Source organism: Rana temporaria, chromosome 1 (genome assembly GCF_905171775.1).
Source record: "Rana temporaria chromosome 1, aRanTem1.1, whole genome shotgun sequence".
NCBI lineage: Eukaryota > Metazoa > Chordata > Amphibia > Anura > Ranidae > Rana > Rana temporaria.
Genome location: NC_053489.1, coordinates 312,017,932 through 312,038,054, shown reverse-complemented (window position 1 = coordinate 312,038,054; position 20,123 = coordinate 312,017,932).

Here is a 20,123-nt window from a genome sequence, read left to right as displayed (position 1 = left end):
GAACCAATCTGCAACAACTTGGACACCCCCAGCCATTTTGGGCCAAATCATCACCCCTAGCACCAAAGTCAAAAGTCTGGGGGTCATCTTCGACACCTACATGACAATGGATGCACAAATAGGGTCAGTAGTCAGCGGATCGCACCATCTGCTGCGCCTACTACGCAGACTTACTCCATTTATTCCCAAAGAAGACATAGCAGTCGTGGTGGGAACAGTTGTGAACTCCAGACTGGACTATGCTAATGCCCTTTACCTCGGACTCCCAAAGTACCAAATTGCTCGTCTGCAAGTCGTACAAAATACAGCCGCCAGACTGGTGACCAGGAAAAAACCCTGGGAATCAATCTCAGCTTCGTTAAGAACCCTCCACTGGTTGCCAGTGAAAGACAGAATTGATTTTAAAGCACTCTGTCTGACGCATAAGTGCATCCATGGGAAGGCCCCACAATACCTATGCGAAAAAATAAAAACTTACAATCCCAATCGCATTCTGCGATCCACCGACCAAAATCTGCTCCAGATGCCCAAAGCCAGATACAAATCCAAAGGGGAAAGAAGATTTGCGTTCCAAGGCCCTAGGCTATGGAACGCTTTACCAACCAACATTAGGTTAGAGGAGAACCACTTGGCCTTCATAAGAAAGATCAAAACTCATCTCTTTTGATCTCAACAAGCGCCCAGAGTCGATTTAGTTTGAATGTGCTGCGCTATATAAGTTTCTCACTCACTCACTCACCATGAGAAAAAGCAGCCACGAGGGCCTCATTGTTCAAAGCAACCTCTGCTGCCAGAGTACGTAATTCAATGGCGTAATCGGCAACCATCCTCGTACTCTGTTTGATGGAAATTAGGCACTTGGCAGCAGAAGCAGAGCGTGCGGGAACATCAAATACCATTTTGAAGAAAGCCACAAATTCTGGGCAACTCAGGACCACAGGTTTTTGTGTCTCCCGTAGAGGGTTTGCCCAGGTCAAGGCTCTGTCAGAAAGCAAAGATATCACAAAACCCACTTTGCTTCTGTCCGTGGGAAATGCCTGGAGCAGCATCTCAAAGTATATCTCAACCTGGTTGAGAAACCCTCTGCACTGAACTGGATCGCCCCCAAATCGCTGGGAAAGCGGAGAGGAACCAGACATACCTCTAAAAGAGGTAATACTCGAGGCAGGTGCCTGCACAGAGACTACTGGAGCGGCCACAGTGGAAGGCTCTGGTCGAGCCGTGCGACTCAGGAGCGTCTGTATCGCCATGATAACCTGATTCATGCGATGATCTAGGTTATCCAATCTGGAAAAAATATTTTTAACAAGTGGATTGGCTGCATCTTCTGAAGACATGGCCTTCACCTACTGTCAGAAACCATGAATCAGACCGAGACAGAAGTACAGTTAAATCACACTTGTTTAATAATAAAAAAAAAAGGTAAACAGAGTAAGCGTAGTCAAAACATAGCCAGAGTTCATTAACAGGATCGGGTAGTCGGCCAAGCCAATGTCCATAAGCCAGTGATAGAGGTAGCAGTACAGAAAGCAGGATCTGTAGCCAGAGGGAACGTAGTCAAGGTCTTCCACAGGAACGCAGGAGAAAGTCTGTAGTGATGTTAACACAGGCGAAGGCAAAGAGCAAATGAACTGGAAGGATTTAAGTAGGCAGAGCTGACGAACAGGATCAACAGGTGGATCACTGTGGAGAGATGGGAGCTGGCAATTAGCTGACAGCTGAGCTGCCAGCACAGAGAAGGAGAGGCTGAGCCCAGCCCTGACACAGCTACAGTTTTTGTAGCTGATGACTTTTAATTTTTACAAATATGCAATATACATATACAAATATGACTGGAGTTCCACTTTAAGCCCTGGGATAGCCAAGTACAGTGCACACATGTAAAACATCCTCAAATTATGCATACTGAAGGTAATCAGACCTTACCAGAGACCTCATGCTTACAAATGGTCTAGGAAAGCAAGAAATAGCCACTACGTTCGTGAATCGCCGTATCTCCCTCATTTGCATATTTGCAATGAGGCGGCCAGCGTAAATATGCGCCCAAGATACGCCGGCGTAGGAAAGTTATGTCGATCGGAGGAAGCCTATTTTCAGGCGCGGCACATAGATACGACGGCGCACATTTACACTTATGCAGCGTATCTGTAGATATGTCGGCGTAAGTGCTACGTGAATCCGGGCCATTGACTTTACCCCTAGAATACTGAGTTTTATTTGAATGTACTCTATACAGGGTGGGCCATTTATATGGATACGCCTTAATAAAATGGGAATGGTTGGTGATATTAACTTCCTGTTTGTGGCACATTAGTATATGTGAGGGGGGAAACTTTTCAAGATGGGTGGTGACCATGGAGGCCATTTTGAAGTTGGGCATTTTGAATCCAACTTTTGTTTTTTCAATAGGAAGAGGGTCATGTGACACATCAAACTTATTGGGAATTTCACAAGAAAAACAATGGTGTGCTTGGTTTTAACCACTTAAGGACCACCCCATGTACATATACGTCCACAATATGGCACGTACAGGCACATGGACGTATAGGTACGTCCTCGCCTATTAGCGGGTGGGGGGTCCCCGTCCTTCACTATGGCGGCGCATCGATCGCGTCATTCCCTTTATAGGGAAGACACGATCGATGACGTCATTCCTACAGCCACACCCCCAAACAGTTGTAAACACATACTAGGTGCACCTTAACTCCTACAGCGCCACCTGTGGTTAACTCCCAAACTGCAACTGTCATTTTCACAATAAAGAATGCAATTTAAATGCATTTTTTGCTGTGAAAATGACAATGGTCCCAAAAATGTGTCAAAATTGTCCGAAGTGTCCGCCATAATGTCGCAGTCACGAAAAAAATTGCTGATCGCCGCCATTAGTAGTAAAAAAAAAATAAAAAAAAAAAATGCAATAAAACTATCCCCTATTTTGTAAACACTATAAATTTTGCGCAAACCAATCGATAAACGCTTATTGCGATTTTTTTTACTAAAAATAGGTAGAAGAATACGTATCGGCCTAAACTGAGGAAAAAAAATGTTTTTATATATGTTTTTGGGGGATATTTATTACAGCAAAAAGTAAAAAATATTGCTTTTTTTTCAAAATTGTCGCTCTATTTTTGTTTATAGCGCAAAAACTAAAAACCGCAGATGTGATCAAATACCACCAAAAGAAAGCTCTATTTGTGGGGAAAAAAGGACGCCAATTTTGTTTGGGAGCCACGTCGCACGACCGCGCAATTGTCTGTTAAAGCGACGCAGTCCCGAACTGTAAAAACACCTTGGGTCTTTAGGCTGCATATTGGTCCGGGGCTTAAGTGGTTAACGTAACTTTATTCTTTCATTTACTATTTACAAGTTTCTGACCACTTATAAAATGTGTTCAATATGCTCTCCAGTGACATGCGGCGAGTGCTACACTGTGGGCTGTTGCTGAATGAAGCTAGGACAGCCACTGATGTTTCTTCATTAGACCCCTTTCACACTGGATATGCCTATAGCGGAGTGTTAAAATTGCAGTACAATCGCGGTAAAATAGCAGTGTTTTACCGTGATTTTATCAATACACACCCGGCCCTGGGACACGCTTTGATGGTACACCTACCACAAGTGGTCTTAAATTTATTTACCTTCACCGCTGGTACCCCTTAAACTGGCTTTTTCCAGCGCTGTTTTCTGGTGGTTCCTTCCTGGCTCCTGCCTATTATCAGTCAGGTCCTAGAGCCCTAAAGTTTTGAATATTTCATATAGTCACCACAGATCCTCACCTTGCTGGGGGCATCCCTACCATCTTATACCCCGTGTGAGATCCCTTTCTCCCCGCTGGGCTCAGGCTCCCCCAAGGAGTGAATTTGTGTGTACAAACCAATATCTCCTGACGAATCTACCACGAGTAGCGAAACTAGTAGCGATCCTAATCTATATGACCCCCTCCGCCTCATCGCTGCCTGCAGATCAGGGCCTATATACCACCTCAATGATGTGTTGGCTGGTCGTATAATCTGTTTTACACTATCACTGTTGTAATTTTAAAAACATTGTGTACTCCTTAATCCCCTTATGCTATGTTTATTTTTTAATAAATTGAACTTTACTATACTCTTTTGTATTACTGATTTATCTAGTACCGATACAGTCCACCAGCCCTTACCCATTCCCCTTGGCTTCTTTGGGTCTCTGGGGTCCCAACGAACCCTTTCCTTATTAAAAAAAAAAAAAAAAACCTCACATATACTAATGTGCCACAAACAGGAAGTTAATATCACCAACCATTCCCATTTTATTAAGGTGTATCCATATAAATAGCCCACTCTGTACATTAGATTCAATACTAACAGCACATACAACAATCATTCAAATTTAACTATAAAACTATCAAACTATTTTCTAATTAAATCAAATTATACAAATGTGTAAATCTTGGCTGGAAGTTGGGTGATATTTGCATGATATCTTAAACAAATAAAATGCATTGAATTGTTACTCCAAGTCCATATGTGAATACTATCCTTTAATACGTTTGTGCTACATGTCCTTAATTCAATTCTTTCTAAAACACAGGTAAGATATCAAGGTTTATGTTTCTTACTGTGGAAGTTCATGGAAAAAGACAATATACAATAATTAAGTCCCATTGCAGGAAAATTAATAACCACAATAGATACAGGTGTTACATTGCACCATAAATTGAACAGCTGTGTCAGTTAACATGATCTGTATTTGGATTACGGGTGTGCAAAATTACCTTGAAAATGTAAACGCTAAATAACATCTACTATGCCAGAAATCTATAATTATTACAAGGGCAGTCACTACAACCATTTTAAATCACAAATCATTTGCAAGAGTGTTTTTATTTTATTAAATCATAGGTCAAAAATATTTTAATAGCAAACAGTATGTATGTTAATTGTTTAGTAAACCACATGAATCCCATCAAAATGTCTAAACAGGCTCACTAACTTTCACTGCTACATTGTCTCTACACAAAAATTTAATATAAATCATTCAGCTATGAAATGATAATACTTTGGATTTTGTATTAGCTTCTACCTCACTCAAAAACATGATCTGCAGTTCTTAAACCATATTTCAGAATTATTCCAGGAGTAATATCAAGGTTTCACAGTTCTCTCTTTTTCTAATTTCTTAAATTGTCCATGATAATGTTGTCATTAAATTAATTAGTGCCTGTTTACAGTTAGAACCCAATGCGGTAAACAGGGATGTTACTATATTATTTATGTATGCTTTATTTGATCATTTGTATGACTATTGTCCATTACTTTGATTAAAAATTAGTATGTAAATGTTCTACTGCTATACCTGATTGTTATATACCAGAACCAGCTGCCTTTTTTTCTGTTATGTGTATGGAAATTTCAATAAAAATTCTGTAATGCAAAAAAATTTAAAATTCAGTTCATTAAAGGAATTACACATATTACATTTACCCTGTGCATATTATTTATGAGCTACTTTACATGTAAAGGTATGAATAAGGGAAGGGGGAACAGTATCCTCACATGTAGTGAGAAAGTGGATACTTAATAGCGTAAAAAGGGTGCCACGTCCTAATAAGTATGGGAAGAAAGAAAAACTAGGGGAGAGTTTTTGGACTTTTCATGCACTGTATGCTGGTAAGAATAAAGTCGTACAGAGAGAGATTCTCTAAAATTGAATTTATTTGAACATAAAAATACAGTTCATACATTAAAAACTTGACGTTCCAACGGAACTACCTAACAAACTAGCTAGACATTGCAATATGCCTCCAACACATAACAGGAAGTTGTGAACTAATAGTCAAACATGGTAATCCAGCATTTCAAAGGTGAAGTACAAACTTGAGAAAAGTTGGTTAAATAATTAGAGAATCCTGTATAAATGAAGGAGGTTCAGACATAAAATGTCTGAAAGATGGAACTTGCAATGTGATGACTCGACCGGTTTCACGCGTCTTACAGCGCTTCTTCACAGAGTCTCTTAAGTGTAGTTTGCTACAAGACAAAAAATGGAAACACATACATAATAAAACAGTTGGATATCAAGCATTTTCTTACGTATAAAAGTTGATGGGCGTGTGAAAAGGGCCAATCATGAACTCAGACATGGAAATAGGGAGAAAAAGGGGGTAAAATGGGAAAAAATGCACATTGACAAACAGGGGGGGGAGGCAGAAAGGGCTAACCTGAACAAGGAGAATGCGATCCAGCACAGTCCATTCATAGGCCTAGTGGGGACGGGGATATATAGTAAAACATATAGACAAGGAATATAGGATATTTAAATGGCAGGGGAAAATACGTATAAAGGTATTAAAGGACTGGGTTACTTACATATAGTATCAGTAAGTTCCAATAGTAGGTATACAGCATAGAAGAAAAAAACTTTCTTATAGAGGCTTAGTAACTATGTCCGGGCTGCTGGACACTAGATAGGTGGAGATGAACCATTTTGGGTAAAAAGATCTACAAAGTAAATGTACCAAGTTATTTTATTTGTATTAAAAAGATATAGCAGAGGATACAAGTTTGCGCAGTAACTGCATCTTACCTTAAATGGAGTATTGCGCTGCCAAAGAGAGGGGAGGGCCGCCGTGGCTCCCAACTCTATTGTAGTATTCGAGTATTAGAGGGTTTATGCCAAGATTTAAGCCTTGAAGGGCTTGTGGCCCAGAGGCAGTATTAGTTCTGATAGGTTAAGGGACAAAAGAAGATATAGCAGTGTCAGCGTGACAAGTGTCAGCGTGACAAATGTCAGCGGAGTAGATTAAAGAGTATACAATCGGGCCAGGGTTTAAGGGCTTACCTAATGATTCCGGTGGCAGCGAGTGTACTCCATAAGCCTCCCGGGAGACTGCAGCATGGTGCGTCTGAAAACCGGGGCTTAAATAGGGCCATGTCCCAATCGGAATAGACGTACAACGCGGCGCAGGCATGTGACGTCATCTGAAATGGTCGCGGTCAATTCCCAGCATCAGCGCCGTATGGAGAAAGAAGGCGTGCTGCATAGGGAATAGGACAACTAGGTGGGAGGAAGTCTTGAAGCGCATCAGAGCAAGGTCAGGACAAGAACTTAAAAGGGGGGAATGGATAGAAAGTGGAGATACATGAAAGGGATTGACGATTCACATGCCCATCAATAGAGTTACAAAACTTAGGATACAATTAGCATTCAAAATATATAGCACAAAAGTTACAACAGTTAAACAATTCATCAGCAGATTTGCAAAACCAAAAATAATTGGTCATTTATTTATGTAATTGAATGAGTACATTTAAACCAGTTATTGACGTAAGGTAATCAAAAACCTGTTATAGACATAGCTTAAAATAATGGAGTAGAAGGGGAGGGGGGGGCGGGGGGAAGAAAAGGGGGGGAGGAAAGAAGGAGGAAATTATAACCGCAGATAAATTGTACTATAGCTATACAATAAATGAGAAACCAAGTATCATGTATAGTACTGACTTGTATAACCTAAGAGGTAAAAAATAATCACTATGGTTGTACCAGTTCATATAGTGAAACAAGATTCCTTAAAAGGCATTGTTGGATATGTACACCAGATGTCATATAGTTGGTAGTGAGATATGTATTCAGTTTTAAACCCCCGAAGGGGGAGCAAACTGAATTCTGACAGAGTGTAGAACATAAATAAGCAGGATATTGAAAAACAAAGTACCTAGGGCCTAGAGGATTATAGGTAAGGAACAGGGGAAGAGTGAGGTGGGAGTTGGGAGGGGGAAGCAGGTATAGGTAATAAATTATTCTTAAAGGAATGATTTATAGGATTGTGCCTCATTGAGGCCAGGACTACATAAGGCATTTAGGCGCTCGATCCAGAGGGTTTTTTTTTGTAACACCATTTTGTCCCAGTTTCCACCTCGTTCATTTTTACGGACTACCGCAAGGGCAATAAAGGAGACCACCTTGTTGTTGAACCTATATTTGAAGTTCCTAATCGTTTTTCCAACATAGAAGGCTTGACATTGACAGGTCATTAAGTAGATTACCCCCTGTGTATTGCAGTCAGCATGGAAATTAGGTGTAAAGCTTTCCCCATTGGGTAAAATGAAGGTGGTGCCCTCGTTAATCCAAGGACAAAAAGAGCAGTGGCCACACCGAGTAATGCCATTGGGAGGTGTTTGAAATTTTGAACTTGGTACATAGTGGCTGGAGGTTAATTAGTCCCGTAGTGATCTAGATCTTTTAAAAGTTATATCGGGTTGTGGACCAATATATTTCTTGAGAATAGGGTCATTAATCAATAGGCTCCAGTGTTTACTCAAAATACTTCATATTTCATTGTGATGGCCAGAAAAACGTGTTATGAATCTGACTGGATGGAATGTTGAATTTACCTTTTGTTTATATAGTAAACTTGTGCATGGTTTTCGAAAGGCTTTGTTAAAAGCCTTCCGCAACAGAGATTTACTATAACCTCTATTGAGGAGACGTTGTTTGAGAAGGTTGGCTTGCTGGATAAAGTCGGTAGTTAGAGTGCAGTTTCTACGGAGACGCAGGTATTGGGCATATGGTATTCTATCCGTTTTACGTTCTTGTCCTGACCTTGCTCTGATGCGCTTCAACACTTCCTCCCTCTTCTATGCCTAGTGCTGGTCGCCCAGAATATCTACGTACCAGTTGCGTTGATATCTCTGGACACCACTAGATGGAGCTCCCACCTAGTTGTCCTAGTTGTCCTATTCCCTTTGCACCACGCCTTTTTTCTCCATACCGCGTTGATGCTGGGAATTGACCGCGACCATTTCGGATGACGTCACACGCCTGCGCCGCGGTGTACGTCTATTCCGATTGGGACGTGGCCCTATTTAAGCCCCGGTTTTCGGGCGTACCATGCTGCAGTCTCCCGGGAGACTTATGGAGTACACCTGCTGCCACCGGAATCATTAGGTAAGCCCTTAAACCCTGGCCCGAATGTATACTCTTAAATCTACTCCGCTGACATTTGTCACGCTGACACTGTTATATCTTCTTTTGTCCCTTAACCCATCAGAACTAATACTGCCTCCTGACCACAAGCCCTCCAAAGCTTAAATCTTGGCATAAACCCTCTAATACTCGAATACTACAATAGGGTTGGGAGCCACGGCGCCCCCCCCCCTCTCTTTGGCAGCGCAATACTCCATTTAAGGTAAGATGCAGTTACTGCGCAATCTTTTATCCTCTGCTATATCTTTTTAATACAAATAAAATAACTCTGTACATTTACTTTGTAGATCTTTTTACCCAAAAGGGTTCAACTCCACCTATCTAGTGTCCAGCAGCCCGGACATAGTTACTAAGCCTCTATAAGAAAGTTTTTTTCTTCTATGCTGTATACCTACTATTGGAACTTACTGATACTATATGTAAGTAACCCAGTCCTTTAATACCTTCATACGTATTTTCCCCTGCCGTTTAAATATCCTATATTCCTTGTCTATATGTTTTATTATATATCCTCGTCCCCACTAGGCCTATGAATGGACTGTGCTGGATCGCATTCTCCTTGTTCAGGTTAGCCCTTTCTGCCTCTCCCCCCCCCCCCTGTTTGTCAATGTGCATTTTTTACCATTTTACCCCCTTTTTCTCCCCATTTCCATGTCTGAGTTCATGATTGGCCCTTTTTACACGCCCATCAACTTTTATACGTAAGAAAATGCTTGATATCCAACTGTTTTATTATGTATGTGTTTCCATTTTTTATTTTTTGTCTTGTAGCAAACTACACTTAAGAGACTCTGTGAAGAAGCGATGTAAGACGCGCGAAAACGGTCGAGTCATCACATTGCAAGTTCCATCTTTCAGACATTTTATGTCTGAACCTCCTTCATTTATACAGGATTCTCTAATTATTTAACCAACTTTCTATAGTTTGTACTTCACCTTTGAAATGCTGTATTACCATGTTTGACTATTAGTTCACATGTAAAGGTATGTTTAGGAATCTTAACACGGAGTGTCATTAGTGCCTCTAAAGGCCCGTACACACAATCAGACTTTTTGACAACAAACCTACCGACGGACCTATTTTTGTAGACAATCCGACCGTTTGTATGCTCCATCAGACAAACTTTTTCGCTTTTTCATCGGACAAATGTTCACTGTGTGAACAGACAAACTTTCCGGCAACAAATGTCCTACGTTGGGTAACCCGATCGTGTGTACACAAGTCCATCGCACTAAAGTCCAAAGTACAAACATCCATGCTCAGAACCAATGCTAAAGATCAGACAACAATAGCAGAAGTTCCCGTGGCCATCACCTGCATTGACCACTTGGAAGGACTAGGTCTGCAGCAACTAGTATGTGGGCCCACACATTCTTCTGGTCACACGCTCGACCTTATTTTCAGACAAGATCTGGAAGTAATAATTCTGGAAAATGAGCCGGTACCATGGACAGACCACCATGTAATCAAATTCATGATCACCAAAAATAATAAAAACACCAAAACCAGGAACAATACACTGGACGAGATCTCAGAAGAAGCTCCATTCGGAACTCTTCAAAACAATATTAGGGAATAAAGTAAAAACAATCCACTCGCATCAATCAGCTACTGAAACCCTGGATGCCATTAACACAGCTCTACTACAGTCAGCTGACGTAGTAGCGCCCAAACGGAAAACCTGCATCCGGAAATACAACGCCAGCTGGTTTAATGACCAGCTGTCGTTCCTTAAGCAAGAACGCAGAAGAGCGGAAGCAGCTTGGAAAAGAAGCACTACAAACGAAAACCACGCCATCTACAAGGATATAACAAAAAAATACCACAAAGAAATTTTCCAGGCCAAAAAAAAAACATTTCTCCAAGATCATCACCAATGCCCTAAACCGTCCCCGGGAACTCTTCAAGATGGTCAGCCAGGCCATGAACCCAGCTTGTCTTGAAGCCCCCAATTCTGACACCCAAGAATTTTGCAATGAATTATCGGATCATTTCGTTAACAAAATTGAAAGGATCCGTGAAAGCATTCAGCAAAACAGTACCCCCCTCAATCCCCCCCTTAGTCGCCCGCCCAATCCCCATAGGAATCAGGCCCAATCAACAATGTTCACTCTAAAACCCATTTCCCTCGAGGCCACAAAAAATATCATCAGCACCCTGCGAAATAGCACAGCGCCTGACGATATTATCCCCACCAAACTGCTGAAGGAATGTGCCGATATTCTGGCACCACCTATCAAGCAACTGATTAACCAGTCATTCAGGGAGGGCATAGTGCCCACCCTGCTGAAACAAGGTATAATCAAACCCATCTTAAAGAAACCCACCCTCGACCCCAAAGACCCCGAACACCGTCGGCCCATAACAGGTCTGAACGTCTTCTCCAAGGTAATGGAGAAAGCAGTGGTACAACAGCTGCAACAGCATTTAGACACCCATAATTTGCTCGATCCTTATCAATCGGGTTTCCGTCCAGGGTACGGGACGGAAACGGCATTGCTCAAAATATGGGATGATGCTCTTGAGGCCGCAGACAAAGGAGAACCTTGTCTTCTAGTACTGTTGGACCTTAGCGCAGCTTTTGACACGGTAGACCACAAATTATTACTGACTCGGCTAGCTGAAGTAGCCAAAGTTACGGAATGTGACTTATCCTGGTTCTCCTCCTTTTTGGAAAACCGATCACAAGTGGTGAAACTGGGACCGTTCACCTCCAAAAAACGCACGGTATCATGCGGAGTCCCTCAAGGATCCCCGCTGTCGCCGGTGCTGTTTAATATCTATCTCCGCCCTCTTTTTGAAATCATCAGCAGCCAGAAGCTGCTCTACCACTCTTATGCGGATGACACACAATTGTATTTTCGCATTTGCAACAAAAAGGATCATCATCTCAATCTAGAGACATGTCTCTCTTTGATTGAGAACTGGATGACACAGAGTTATCTTAAACTCAACATTTCGAAAACAGAGCTTCTCCTGTTTCACGCCAATCGGAAGAATCAACTAGCAACAACCTGGATACCTCCGCCCATTCTGGGAAAAATCATCGCCCCTAGTACCAAAGTCAAAAGTCTCGGAGTCATCTTCGACACCCACATGACAATGGACGCACAAATAGGGTCAGTAGTCAGTGGATCGCACCATCTGCTACGCCTACTACGCAGACTTATTCCATTTATTCCTAAAGAAGACATAGCAGTCGTGGTGGGAACAATTGTTAACTCCAGACTGGACTATGCAAATGCCCTTTACCTCGGACTCCCAAAGTACCAAATCACGCGCCTGCAGGTCGTTCAGAATACGGCCGCGCGACTTGTGACTGGGAAAAAACCATGGGAATCAATCTCCCCATCACTGAGAAGCCTTCACTGGCTGCCAGTGAAAGACAGAATCACTTTCAAAGCACTCTGTCTAACGCATAAATGTATTTGGGGAAATGCGAAAATATAAAAACCTACAACCCCAATCGCGTTCTGCGATCCTCCAACCAAAATTTACTCCACATCCCCAAAACCAGATACAAGTCCAAAGGAGAAAGAAGATTCGCTGTCCAAGGCCCGTGACTTTGGAACACTTTACCAACCTCCATTCGGTTGGAGGAGAACCATTTGGCCTTTAGGAGAAAGATCAAAACCCACCTCTTCTGAGCTCAAGGGAGAAGTGCTCAAACAAGCGCCCAGAGGCGATTCAGTTTGCATGTGTAGCGCTATATAAGTTTTTCACTCACTCAGAAGTTGCCCAAAGGGTGGTGGTAAAGAGCAGAAACACCACGTAGTATGTCTATTACGTCACTACATTCGTGTTTGTTGGCTGAAAAAGTCCTACCATATGTATGCATACCAAGTTCACGGACAACTCCCTTCGGAGCAAAAAAAAGTCAGTTGGAAGTCTGATTGTGTGTATGAGGCTTTAGATAACTGAAACTCAATTGTCAGAAAACAACTGTTTTTTTTTAGAAAGACGTTAGCATTTATAGACTTCATATTTCTTTCTCTCATCACCATCATCACTGTCACCAACATAATTTTTAAGACATTAAAATAAACAATTACTGAGAGAAATATGAAGGCTGTCATTGCTGACCTCTTCTTCTGAACGTTCTAGTTACTTTCTCCTTCTAGTAGACTTCCTGTCTGCTGAATGTGATGTATATTGCTCCTCGAAAGTGCCCAAGAAGTACCGTTATAAGATTTCCAAATCTACCCAACTACAAGTAAATGTTTATAATAAACTGCTAAGCTAAAATAAAATATATATTATATCAATAATATCTTCTTAACCTCTGGAACTCCTGCACAATTGTACTCCTTATGGAGACCAGAGAAGTTTTCCCTTTTAAACGATGGACTTTTCAATTCAACAATAACTTGTGATTGCTTATGATACCAAAGCGATATACATATCTTTTTTTAACAAACAAGGCTTCTGCTACAGATCATGGCAAAGTTTTTGGCAAAGTTTTTACAAGTTTTTACAACTAAAAGAAGTTACATTTTCATGTACGGTATTTTTGTATGCAATGCTACAAAAATAAACAAATTAAATAAAACAATGAAAAAAAAATATATACATATGCTTTATATACAGTTAGGTCCATATATATTTGGACACAGGCACAATTTTAGATTTTTTCCAGGTATTTACCAAAACATACTTAAGCTGTGTTTTATAATGTGTGTTTTATAATGGATATGGGCTGAAAGTGCACACTCTTATGCCGCGTACACACGGCATAATACATTTCCGACAACAAATTTATGAGAGCTGGTTCTCAATTTTTCCGACAACAAAAGTTCTTGTTCTACGCATGCTCGGAATCAATTCGATGCATGCTTGGAATCATTGAACTTCATTTTTCTTGGCTCGTCGTAGTGTTGTACGTGACCGTTTCTTGACGTTCAGAATTTCCAACAACATTTGTGTGACCGTGTGTATGCAACACAAGTTTGTGCCAACATTCCGTCGGGAAAAAAATCCATGGTTTTGTTGTCGCAATGTCCAATCTTGTGTATGTGGCATTAAGGGACCAAAAGTAATTGGAAAATTGAATCAAAAGCTGTTTAATGGCCAGGTGTGGGCTACTCCTTCATTATTTCTTCATCAATTAAGCAGGTAAAAGATCTGGAGATAATTCTAAAGGCCTGTACACGCGATTGGATAATCCGACAACAATTGTCTGATGGGTGTGTTTTGTTGGATAATCCAACCGTCACAAATCCATCGGACTAAAATCCAAAGTACAAACACACATGCTCCGAATCAATGCTAACCATAAGACAACATTAGCAGAAGTTGTCCAAAGGGTGGCGCTAAAGAGTAGAAAAACCACATAGTTTTGTGAATGTTGGCTGAAAAAGTTCTGCCGTCTGTATGCATAACAAATTCACGGCCAACGCCCTTCAGACAAAAATCCATGGATTTGTCTGTTGGAAATCAGATCCTGTGTACGAGGCTTTAAGCCTCAAACACACAATCGAAATTCCATTGGACAAATCCGTGGAATTTTGTCCGAAGGGCGTTGGCCGTGAATTTGTTCTGCATACAGACGGCAGAACTTTTTCAGCCAACATACGTGAAACTGTGTGTTTTTCTTCACTTTAGCACCACCCTTTGGGCAACTTCTGCTAATGTTGTCTGATGATTAGCATTGGTTCAGAGAATGCATGTTTGTACTTTGGATTTTAGTCCGACGGATTTGTGTACACACGATCGCATAATCAGACGGAACACATTTGTTGTCAAACAATTTGAGAGCATAGCCATCCAACATTTGTTGTCGGAAATTCCGACAACAATTGTCCAATGGAGCATACAGACAGTCGTATTATCCAGCAAAACACATCCATTGCACAATTGTTGTCGGAATATCGGATTGTGTGTACGGGCCTTTAGGCTTCAAAAACTAAACAAATCCATTAGAGAAATCGCAGCAACATTGGGATTGGACAAATCAACAGTTTGGTACATTCTGTGGAAAGAAGAACATACTGGTGAACTCAGCAACATAGAACGAACAACTGAAGACAGCTGCAGTCTAGCTAAGCATCAGAAAGGAGGAAACCCAGTATTTGGTAATGTCCATGGGTTCCAGACTTCAGGCAGTCATTGCCAGTAAATGATTCTCACCAAAATATAAAAAATTAACATTTTAACATAAAATGAACATTTTATTTATGATTATATTCATTTGTCCAACTACATTTGGGTGCATGGGTGCCGCCACCCCCTATCCATGCATCTCTTTGCAGGATGCCCGGCACATGAATTACATTGATGGCTGTGTTTTTTTTAGGCACCTGATTAGAGCGAGAGACTCTAAAAGGCTTTGAAATAGGGTAGGCTTCAAACGCAGACCATTGCGTCTAGAGCCCACCCAGATGTGTTACAACAGCGAATGAATATTTGCTATTGTAACAGTGATCTTCCTCCTAGCCAATCTGGAAGCAGGCCTGAGACCCATCACCAGATTGACTGAAACGACAGGCGATCCCATTGGATGCCTAGGAGGAGGGGAGAAGACACATGGTGAAAGCAAAGAGAAGGAGAAAACAAAGCCCCATGCCCACTGTTGCCTAATGCCGGATGCACGCGCTGCCTGATGCCCACCGATACCCACCGCTGCCTGATGCCCACCGATGCTGAATGCCCACCAATGCCTAGTTGGGGTAAGGTGGCGGTTGTTGCTTGCTGCCCCCAAATAAAAAACACCAGCCCCCATTGCAGTTGAGGCTGTGAAAATGGGGAGACTGTGGAATTTGGATTGTTTCATTTTAATTTTGTTCTGGTGGCATACAGAACCAAAAGTGTGAAAATTGTGCCGGTGTCCAAATATATATGGACCTAACTGTATATATACAGTATCTCACAAAAGTGATTACATCCCACATTTTTGTAAATATTTAATTATATATTTTCATGTGACAACACTGAGGAAATTACACTTTGCTACAATGTAAAGTAATGAGTGTACAGCTTGTATAAAAGTGTAAAATTAGCTGTCCCCTCAAAATAACTCAATACACAGCCACTAATGTCTAAACCAATGGCAACAAAAGTGAGTACACCCCTGAGTGAAAATGTCCAAATTTGGCCCAATTAGCCATTTTCCCTCCCGAGTGTCTCGTGACTCATTTACAAGGTCTCAGAAGTGTTTAGGGAGCCGGTATGGTAAATTTGGTGTTATCGCTCTCACTCTCTCATACTGGTCACTGTAAGTTCAACGTGGCACCTCATGGGTAAGAACTCTCTGAGGACAACCACTGCCTTGCTAAAGAAATTGAGGGTAAAGGTGATTGACTGGCCAAGCATGTCTCAAAACCTAAACCCTATTGAGCATCTTTGGGAATCCTCAAATGGAAGATGGAGGAGTGCAAGGTCTCTAACATCTACCAGCTCTGTGATGTCGTCATGGAGGAATGGAAGAGGACTCCAGTGACAATCTGTGAAGCTCTGGTAAACTCCATGCCCAAGAGGGTTAAGGCAGTGCTGGAAAATATCGGTGTCCACACAAATTATTGACACTTTGGGCCCAATTTGGACATTTACACTTAGAGGTGTACTCATTTTTTTTTACCAGCGGCTTAGACATTAATGACTGTATATTAAGTTATTTTGAAGAGACAGCAAATTTACACTGTTATACAAGCTGTACACTCACTACTTGAGATTGTTGCCACATGAAATAAAATGTCATAATAAAATATTTACAAAAATGCAACGGGTGTACTCACTTTTGTAAGATACTGTATTATTGAGCCTAAACCAAAACAATTTAAAAGATCAGCCAACAATCATTACAGCTTTTTAGGGTTAATCAAGTGTTAATATAGCATTAAGTAGCAATTGGTGCTCAGTCGGGAGGATGAAGGGTCTTGGTGCTCAGTCAGGGAGATGGAGGGACATGGTGTTCAGTCAGGGGAGATAGGGGGTACTGATGCACAGTTGGGAGAGATGGAAATCCCAGTGTCCAGTCGGGGAACAAAGAAGGTACTGGTGCTCAGTCAGGGGAGATGTGGGTCCTGGTGCGGCAGTGCAGGCTTACACTGAGCAGCCGTGCTAAGCTGAATCCCTGTCCAGAGTCCGGAACAGGTTCCCCCTGCGATTAGCAGCAGTGACGCGGTGGTGTAAGCTCACACAGATCAGCTAGTGGTGCGTGACAGTGTGAGCTTGGTTCCATGTGATTGAATACAGTTTAAGTCTATTGTGACAATTGTGAAAAGTGACAATCCAGCACGATTCAACCTTCCACCTCACCTATCAATTTGGGGCCAGGGCACATATACCCCTGCCCCCTCCCCTAGTTTCAGCCCAGATTGTTACAATGTATGTATCAATGATGCATGAATCACATATGCAGGAGTTGCTGCAAAAGCTTCTAATAGGGATGAGCCGAACACCACCCGGTTCGGTTCGCAACAGAACATGCGAACGGGCAAAAAATTTGTTCGAACAGGCGAACACCATTAAAGTCTATGGGACACGAACATGAAAAATCAAAAGTGCTAATTTTAAAGGTTAATATGCAAGTTATTGTCATAAAAAGTGTTTGGGGACCCGGGTCCTACCCCAGTGGACATGATTAATGCAAAAAGAAGTTTTAAAAACTGACGTTTTTTCGGGAGCAGTGATTTTAATAATGCTTAAAGTGAAACAATAAAAGTGAAATATTCCTTTAAATTTTGTACCTGGGGGGTGTCTATAGTATGCCTGTAAAGTGGCACATTTTTCCCATGTTTAGAACAGTACTGTTGCTCTGACAGGGGAAGAATATATAGGCCCGGATTCACATACAGCGGTGCATATTTATGCCGCCGTAGCATATCTCCTTTACGCTACACCGAAGCAGCGCAGAGAGGCAAGCACTGTATTCACAAAGCCAGTGCTGCCAAAACTGCACTGGGTTTCCTTGGTGTAAGCCGGCGTATGTGGAAGTGGGGGCGTGAGACATGCAAATGAGGCGTGACCCCATGCAAATGATGGGCCGAGCGCCAGACAGATATGTATAACGAACGGCGCATGCGCCGTCCCGTGGACACATCCCAGTGCGCATGCTCAGAATCACGTCGGAACTACTCCCTAAGATACGTCGGATCTAACCTATGCCTAGTCATATTCACGTCCAACGTAAACTTTGTAAAATACGACGGCTTGTGTTCCCTTTGCATGGATGCTGCCGGACGTATGACTTTACGCGCACTGTGTCGGACAGACGTACGTTCGTGAATCGGCGTATCTCCCTTATTTGCATATGTGAATAGAAAATCAATGGGAGCGCCAAACACGTCCAGCTTAAATATGTGCCCACTCTACGCCAGTGTAGGAAAGTTATGTCGGTCGGATGAAGCCTATTTTCAGGCGAATCTTAGTTTCTGAGTCCGGCGCATAGATACAACGGCGCATATTTGCACTTACGCGGCGTATCTGGAGATACGTCGGCATAAGTGCTTTGTCAATCCGGGCCCTAGTATATGATTTATGAGAGGTAAGGTTAGGTGCTAACAATTAAAGAGTGGAGATTGGGATAATGTCAAAGGGGCAGTGAAGACTAGTTCTTTTTAAAATGTATTATATTTATTTTGTATATATTTGTTTTTAGTATACTTTTGGATCTAGGATAGATGCAGACAGATGTAATAATACAAAACAATAGGTTTTCTCATGAAATTTATTTTTAAAAAGTCTGATAAAAACGTCTCTTAGGTGTTTACTATGTTTCTAGTAAAAATAACCAATGTCTGCCTGTTTGTTGAAGAAGAGTCAACAATAAGGCAGCGGGGGAGACCAAGAGCCTAATGCCCCGTACACACGATCGGAAATTTCTACAGCAAAAGTCTGATGTGAGCTTTTGAACAGAAATTCCGACCGTGTGAAATCTCCATTGGAGTTTTGCTCAAAAGATTGAGAGCTGGTTCTCAAATTTTCCGACGGAAATAATTCCTATCAAAAAATCCAATCGTCTGTAGCAATTCCGACGCACAAAATTCCGACGCATGCTCGGAAACAATTTGACTCATGCTCGGAAGCATTGAACTTCAGCTTGTTGTAGTGTTGTATGTCACCGCGTTATTGACGGACGAAAGCTCAGAGAACTTTTTTGTGACCATGTGTATGCAAGCCAAGCTTGAGCGGAATTCCGTCAGAAAAAACATCCAAGGTGTATATATCATGTGTACGCTGCATAAAAGGATATAGATACTCTATATACCGTATGTTGAAGCCATGGTAAGTGAGAGCAAGTATTTTCCCTTCCTTTCTAAGACCTCAGAATTACGTTCAAAAGAGCAAATCAATATATGCAGGGAACAATAATCAGAATTTCAGGAATTTAGCAACTTTGCTAAAAGTGTAGACGTTCTATGGGATAAGCCCAATTAGGTACATGTCACCTCCGGGTATTTATCTATATTACTTATTTATAGATTAAGTGCACTTCCGGAGGATACACTCCGGCTGTGGGAGGACACAAACACACCGACCAGCTATGTCTTCCTCTCCCCTCTGCTGCTCATTCACTGAAGCCTTTGTATTTTGTGAATGAGTTTACATAATGAAAAGGCTTCTGTGAATGGGCAGAAGAAGGAGAGGGCAGACATAGCAGTTCCAAGGACTCTGCATTTGAAGGAACAGAGACCACAGTGAGCAGCATTAGAGCTCCGGTGGTTATCTAAACCTGTCAGATGTGAATAATGGAGATAAGTCTATGAGGTGGCAGGCACCTTGTTAGACTTCACTCATGGCATGCCTGCAGTTTTTCTAAAATAGCTCATTTTGGGGGGGCGTGGCTTGCACGCGATGGAGATGGTCGCTTGAGCGCAGAGCTCCGTCAGAGAACCGGGGATAGAAGCGACAAACTATAGTTTCAAGCTACCATTGAGAGACGGTAATTATCGCTAAACACCCGCGGATCTTGTGTAATGCTGCCGAGGAAGAAAAAAGACAAGATGCCGCATAAAAAGCTCAACGATCTATTGGAAATGCCAGCTGCAATGGGGACACAGATCAATGAGGGCGCCGGTAACAAAACAATACAGCAGGCATCGTATTCAGATTTGCCCGACGACAATTGCGTCCTGTGGAGTGATGACCAGCCTCCCGTTACCGCTGAAAATTCCCCCTCACGTAGCCCTTCATCGCAGAGCCCCGCTAAATCTAAGAGGAG